We start from the raw sequence: 8,195 nt of genomic DNA, 5'->3' as shown, positions 1-8,195 counted from the left end.
TTAAAAATAATCAAATCTATGTAATATTCCTAAATTCACTCTCACATAAAATATAAAAACACAATAATAGCATCTATGTGGATCAGACCAATCATGTTAGACTGCTATATGGAAGCTCACAAGCATAATCTGAATGTAATAGTATATCTTTATTCATGTCTCTCAGCAAGCATTAACAGAAAACAAATTACTTTAAATACTGAATGAATAAGGAATCCATTCTTACTAGCAAACCTTGATCATCGATTGGATCATCGGTTAATTTGTCCAACTTCTTATCAAAGGCAGCTTAGATCTTGGTCATCATTTGTATAACATAGTCATGATGCAGAATAACGTAGTCATGATGCAGATAACAAATTTCATACTTTAACTATGTGTTACATAAAGGAGTTTTCTTCTCAAATCATCTTCTACAACACGGGTGTCAAATTCACCGCATCACATTGGCGTCATGTGATGAATGGCAACTTTTTTCCCTTCATGAAGCTGGGATGGGCGTGGCCTGTGCATGACGCATCTGGCTTGCGGGCTGCCAGTTTGGCAACGCTGTTCTACAATAAACGTTTTTTGCCCCTAATAGCCAGTCATTTGATGGAAAAATAATCTAAATATGACAAAGTTACCAATCAATGGAATCTATACATATATATACATATACACATACATGCATATATGTGTGTGTGTGATACACACACACATATATGTATATGTGTGTGTGTGTGTGTGTGTGTGTATATATATATATGTGTGTGTGTGTGTGTGTGTGTGTGTGTATATATATATATATATATATATATATATATATATATATATATATATATATATATATATTACATATACCTACACATATATATTTGTGTGTGTGTATGTATATATATAATGTGTACTCAGAGACATCTAAACTTAAAGTGTCATGTTTATTCCCTTTATAGTTTTCATTCTTGAATGGGCTGTTTGTTAATTTGTGACTATAGAGAAGGTGTGCTAAAATCTCCAGAATTCTAAAAATGTGGTCTGACTCCAGCCAGGGTGGATTACAATCTTTCATTCCACAACAAGCAATTTTTGTTATCTGTGCCTGATGCTCTTTTTCTTTACTCTGCCTTCTGTGGTGGGTGGTCAGGTAAGCATTTAAGTGTCCACTTACACAATGATGAATCAGCTTGTAAAAACAGAATTGGAGGCCTGCATTCCAGACTGATGTCAGCAGCCTCTACTGCTTGCATTTCAGAAATGGGATTTCATCAATGAATATTTTAAAATTCAAATTCCTCTTGTTGATTTCCATGGCTCCCTGGTCTCCTTTTCTCATTTAGAATGAAATAATTTATTCACCACAACTCTTTACAAGTCTATGTGGCTGCTTTTGGAATTTAATTTTTTTATTTTGCATACAAGTAATGTTGCCATTATCAATGAAATATTAAGACAAATAGGCTAACTTTACAATTTTTTTTCTTCTCCTTAATGATTGGGTTGTACTGTTTAATTCACTTGTTTATTGCTTTTTGATGGTCAGCAAGTCTGTCTATATATCTTTTGAGAGCCAAGAGATAAAGATCTACAGATCTGCTTCTATGTGGGTTGAAGTGCCTCTGTTTTTCCTTGATTGATTGTACCAAGTTCAGTAGGACAATCCATTATTCTTGTGGAAGTCTTCCTGGCTTTTTTCTTAGTTTAAACATTAGGCCAAAATATTCTCCTCCTCCTCCTCATTTTCCAACTCAGCAACACCAGTGCAGTTACAGTGCTGACCTGCTCATTGAAAAAGAGCTAGATGCCTAGCAGATGCCTGAAACATTTTTTAAAAAACTATGGTACCTTTGCTTATGGAAGAACGCACACTCACATGCATGTTTTCAGGTTGAAAACCCTGATTCTCTGCCATGATTCTTGGTTTCTAGATCATAAATGGCAACCTGCAGCAGTGTGAAAGATGTAGAAGATAAGGCAAAGCTGAGACTTTAAGAGTGCAGACATGCCAACACTCTACTAATAAAATTCAAAGGGCAAAGCCCTAGTACAATCAATATGCTCCACAATGTTTGGAAATGTAACCCAAAACATCAGAACAGTCCAGATGTCAAAACATGCTGGCTTTGTTTTGGAAATCAAACCAGAAGAATTTAAGCATGATATTAATGATGAATGAAAAATATTGGAGAACTAAAATAGTGGGTCATATAACACTTTCAACTGAACTGTGATGGTTGTTATTTATCAGTGACAGGCATGCATCTTTGATGTAGCTTTTAAGTGACATAATTGAGTCAGAAGATATTGCAAAATTGACAGAATTTCAAAAAGCTGAAGGATAAATTCATGTTGATTGACATATTAATCTAAGAAATATAAATTGTTGGTTTGTTTAAAAACTCATAGTGAATAGTATTTCTACAGCATCCTAAATTAAAGTTAAATATAAGGCTAAATGATGCTTTCATCACAAAGAGAAACAAGTAAAATATGCAACTAAATAGAAAACCAAACTGTTCCTTAAAAATTGGATAGATTTTACAGAAGAAGACAAAAGAAGCTTGGCCATCTTACGATTCCTGTCTGATGTCTCATATGAATGGATTTGTCTGTTTCATTTCTTTGTGAGTTCATTGAACCCTCAATCAGGATGCTCCTAAACTTTAGTTTAACTATCATAATTGCTACAATTAAATCAAAGCTTATGTACTTTGCCACAGCTTTCAGTTCTCTTAGGTTGTTTAGATCACTGGCTTTCAAGCTTCTTCAGACTATGGTTCTTGTTAGTTAAAAACAAAAATAACAACAGAATCCCTGATCAAGAGGCAAAGCTGTAGTCATAAAAATGCCCCATTTGTGTGATTTTTTTTTTGTATTTTTTTTTGCCTTTAACTTCTTATGGAACTGATAAATTCTCTTGAAGGGTTCTGTCTGTGGAACACAATTTGAAAAAGAAAATTTTAAATAATTTAATCTCTACTGTCAGATACATATTTTTACTATATATTGATAAACAGTGGAAAATCAGTATATGTATTATAAAACAATGATATCAACATTCTTATGTGCAGTATTTTACAAATGTATACATTTATTTTTTTCTATTTATTTGCCCCTTATTCATTCTCTCTTTCTCTTTCTGTGTATGGATGGATGGATGGATGGATGGATGGATGTATATGTATATGTATATTCAGTATCTCCCTATTTTGAGAACTGCAGTTTTCATATTTCTACCATTCTTGCAGAAACTGGAGTTGCAGTTTTCTCAACTGAGCTGGAATTATCAGATTATAAGTAGAGTGAAGACTTGGATTGAACTCATAAAGATTTAGATAAACTTTAGTAAACACACCAGTGGAATGTTCTTGGATTTTAACTTTTTTAAAGAAGATGTTAAATTCTTCTTCCCATAAAACTCCACTGATTCACTACATTCCCACCTACCGCATATACTTGTTATTTGTTCTCCATTAATACTCATGTTACAGTTATACTTAATACCTTTATCCAACTTTTTTTTAAAGCACTCAACATTTTTTCTAGTCTACTTTGTGCCATTTGGTTAAAAATGTTTTTTTTTTTAATAAAGGAATGATTACCAAATATCTAAAGATTCTTCTTTACTAATGGGCATCCTGGAAAAAGGTTACAACCATTGTTTAAACAATTGAGAAAATATCATGTTAATTGTTATATAATATATAAAAATGAGAGAGCCATTTAATTGGAGGTTGGCAGATTTGTATTGAAAACATCTTAGTATTTTGCCATTTTTTTTATAGTAAAAAAAAAAAAAATTTAAAATTGGAAAAAAAAAAAAAAGAATAGTAAATTTATTTAAAATTTAAAAATTTTTTAATAAATTATTAAAAAAAATTAAAAAAAGAAAGAATTTATTGGGGGGGTTTTTTTTTGATTTGGGGGTTGGGGGGATTTTTGGGGGGGGGGGGGGGGGGGGGGGGAAAAAAATGGTTTTTGGCCTCCCAAGCTTCTGGGATGCTGAAAAAGACTTCAAACCAGTTGAAAAATAAGCTGTGAGGCACAGTGCAGGTAAGGGGTGGCAGGGTGGGTTGTGTGCGCATGCACAGGAGGCATGGGTGGACGCATTACATTCTAGATGCTGGCACATGAGTGCACGCATACTAATGTGCATGCAATTTTTGGCACAGGAGCCCAAAAAGGTTAGCCACCACTGCCCTATACCATTTCAGACAAGTGGCTGCCCAGTCTCTTCTTAAAAACCTCCAGTGATGAAGCACCCACAACTTTTGATGGCAAGCTGTTCCACTGGTTAATTGTCCTCACTGTCAGAAAGTTTCTCCTTACAGGTATAGAATATAGCCTTAGTAATGACACTGATGAATCTACAGGACTGATAACATATCCACTGAGGGAGACTGGTATGAGCATCATTGTTTACTGTTGTCTTATTTCAACTGTAGTTATTTTATTGATTTGCAAACCAGATACTGTAATGATAAAAAGATACCTTCTGTCCATGAACAATGATACATACATTTCAAAGAGCTGAATTTCGATGTTCTGTACCAGGTAGTTCTTTAGCCATTAGTTCTTTAGAATTAATATTTTCTAAATTTGCATATGTTTGGGATTCTGTAAAACTGTATCTCTTGAGCTTTGAAAGACAAAATAACAAATCATAATTTACAGGCTGTGCCCTCCCTCTGACACTGAAAGAAAATAAAGAATAGACCATGATTTACAGACTGTGCTCCGTTTCAGTGGGGCCCCTACATTGACTTTGTCAGTTGCTAATGTGATAACATGAACCAGTAGTTGAGCAAAGGTAGGATTGTAAACTTCCTGGTGGGTAATGTTGGGTGAAGGATTACAGTAAATACACAACCATTAAGTAATGCCTTATGGCGAACCCATTTATAGCTTTCACTTGGGGCTTTGGTGACAAATAAACTGAGCTGAGGCCATTCCTGCACCATAAAAGCTTTCTGTTGTCTGGAAGCAGCCTCTTTTGTCTGTTTGTGCCTGTGAAGCAGCACATCAGCATAACATCCTTTGTTCTCCATTGTGAGACACATAAATTAACAAGCCATATGGTGTTGTTTCTATTTAGCAAATGCTCTCAGACCTTTTAATGTGCACTGACAACCATACAGCAAGAGTGCAGAGCTAAACAAATCTTTAGGCTGGCTGAAACAGAATGGTAATTGTCGCCTACTTGAAGAATTGCGCAAGTCTTTGTGGAAGTTACAATTTAAAATAGTACTTGCTGTTCAACTAAATACAGTATGAACCTTCCTGTTTGATTCTATTTCAATTAGACACCTACTAATTAGCAAAACTACAGTTGGAACTGAAACCATTTTCTGTTTGTGTTCCATTAAATGACTACTACTGTTTCTTCTTCTCCTCTTCCTCCTTCTGCTTTCTCCCTCCTTTTCACTTTTAAATTAAAGTCAAGTTTTTTTAAAAAATATGACAGAACACTATTAAATGAAATACCATTTTATAGCTGTAATAAACTGGTATGGCAATGAAAAATAGTTGAATACATTAAAGAGCTAAAAATGAAAAATACTGGCATTTCACTTCCATTCCTTTCTGGCAAGAAATGAATTTGACATATTACTATATTGGGAAAATCATAATATTAGGCAGAATGGGAAGGTTGCTTTTTTATGTCCTTGGGCAGAAGCAAATAAACAAAGAAAATGAGTAGCAATTTGATTAATTAATGTACAATTTTTAGTCAGGGAAACAAGGTGAGTTTGGGAATTTCTGCCTCAGAGTCTAAAACAATTAAAGAGTGGGCGGTTCCTGCCATTTTCAATAGAAAAAATGTCTCCATTCCAACAGAAAAGTGAAATTCATTTCAGAAAGAGGAAACAAATCACCTACATAATTCTTCCAATAAAGTTATCAAAAAGCACCTGACCACACAACCTGCTATGGTACACCCAGTGCAACCTATGAAAATGAGAAACTCCCATACATTAAAAAAAATCTTAGAAACAGTCATCAAACTAGTATAACCACATGGAATCACTGTATCACACAGACCTACTTGTAATATTCTAGGAAATATTAAAAAGGCAGAATGTTATATTTCCCTGGATGAGAAAAAGAGAAACATGTTTTCAAAGACAAAGCAGTTTCCTGCAGCTCCTTGCCCCCCTTTCAGCTCCAGGGTGATGGGATTAAGACATGGCCCTCAGGACATGATAGGATTAGCCCACTACCCATCTCACCACATGGCACCTGGGAAGATTACATCACCCAGCAAGATTCAACCAAGCCTGAGACTCAAGAAGACAACCTACATGGTTACCCCTGCATGGCCCCATGGGAGTCTGACAACCAATCAGGATACATTTCTTGCCACAGGAACAGAAAGCAAGTTCAAAGCCCAACAGAGGGTATAAATATATATCCCTCTCTCACACATGTGCTCATTTTTGCCCAAGACCTCAAACCATGTGGTCTTGTCCACCATTAAACCATCCTTCCAAGCAGTCTCCATGTTTCCAGTGTCTTTCTCCCCACTTGGAACTGAACCCAGATGGACATTTCTTCACAACATACTGAAGCCCTCCAAATATCTTAAGCAAACCAAAAGACCTAGTAGCCCAATGGGTGGGACCAGAAGTCATTTACAATGTACAATTCAAGGCCTGTAACTGTGTGCAGGACAAGTAGGCAGAAGACTAGCATTTATTTGAGAACCCAACAAGCAACCAGAAGACATAATGAAAACTCCTTAATCTCACAACACATAGACAGACACAACCACAGTTTCAAATGGGAAAGTATTAGCATCTTGGACAATCCAAATCTTAAAATGTTAGGCAATTGCTAGCATTCAGACAAATCAGCCATCAATGCACACATAAAGATAAAGCATGTTACAAAACAAAAAATCTAGAACACATCCTCTCCAGCAGCCACAGATAAGCAAGGATTAACACCTAACAATCAGGCAGAAAATAATATTCTAATCAAGGAAGCACCAAGGAGGAAACCATACCCATCACTAAAACTGCCAGCTACTATATAAACATATCCCACACTCAATTGCACAGATGTTGTTACCTAGTTGGATAATGAAACATTTGCAAGTGAACAACCAAGTTCAAAGAGCATCTATAACTCCTTAATATCTTCTTTATTATTTTTATTATTCATTCCTCATCAATGAAAGAAGCTAATGTGAAAGAATCTAATGTAATCAGCTTAACCACCTACTTTTCAATATCATGTAGTATCATTTGATAAGAGAAACTGGGTGAACCTGGTCCCTTAGTACAGATACTCACTCATACTTCCTTTGGCCTACTTTTCTATGATACACTTTCATAGATAAAGGTAAAGCTTCCCCTCGCACGTACAGTATGTGCTCATCATTTCCGGCTCTGGGGGTGTGTGTGTGCTCATCTTCGTTACAAAGCCAAAGAGCCAGCGCTGTCCAAAGATGTCTTCGTGGTCATGTGGCTGGCATGACTAAATGCTGAAGGTGCACAGGACGCTGTTACCTTCTCACCAAAGTGGTCCTTATTTTTCTACTTGCATTTTTATATGCTTTCGAACTGTTAGGTTGGCAGAAGCTGGGACAAGTAACGGGAGCTCACTCCGTTACGCAGTGCTAGGGATTCAAACATTCATATAACACACTAAATGGGAGTATCAGTGAGAGAAAACAGTAAAAAGTTATATTTTGCCATCAACTCCAGATTTCAGATTTAATAATAGGAAGGTATGATTCTTCCACAAATTATGTGTTGAGTTAATGAAAAATATTTAGATCTCTTGTGGGTACATTCATTCATCATTCGCTTGAGAAAAGATACTGGCATTCCCTACTGCCAAATAAGTAAAAACTAAAAGTGTCAGTGCACACTCATCTGGAAAGACCTTTAAACTGACTTCTTCATAATTCAGGTGTTTTTGAAAATTACTGCTTTAAATCATCGTTATCATCAACAACCTCCTCCTCATCATGGTGAGGAAAGGTGAGCTGGGAAATCTTGCAACAACTATATGTATAATTCTGTAACTATATATATAGTTAAATCATCGTTATCATCAACAACCTCCTCCTCATCACAGTGAGGAGAGGTGAGCTGGGAAATCTTGCAACAGCTATATATATAATTCTGTACCTGTTCACTTGTCTTTGCCAACATAGCTATTAGCAGAAGAGAGCCACAGTTCCAGATGCTGTATCTGCACCTTGGATC

Source organism: Pseudonaja textilis, chromosome 3, assembly GCF_049901715.1.
Source record: "Pseudonaja textilis isolate UNSWEBS1 chromosome 3, rPseTex1.2, whole genome shotgun sequence".
NCBI classification, from domain to species: Eukaryota; Metazoa; Chordata; class Lepidosauria; order Squamata; family Elapidae; genus Pseudonaja; species Pseudonaja textilis.
This window is presented reverse-complemented; position numbering follows the sequence as displayed.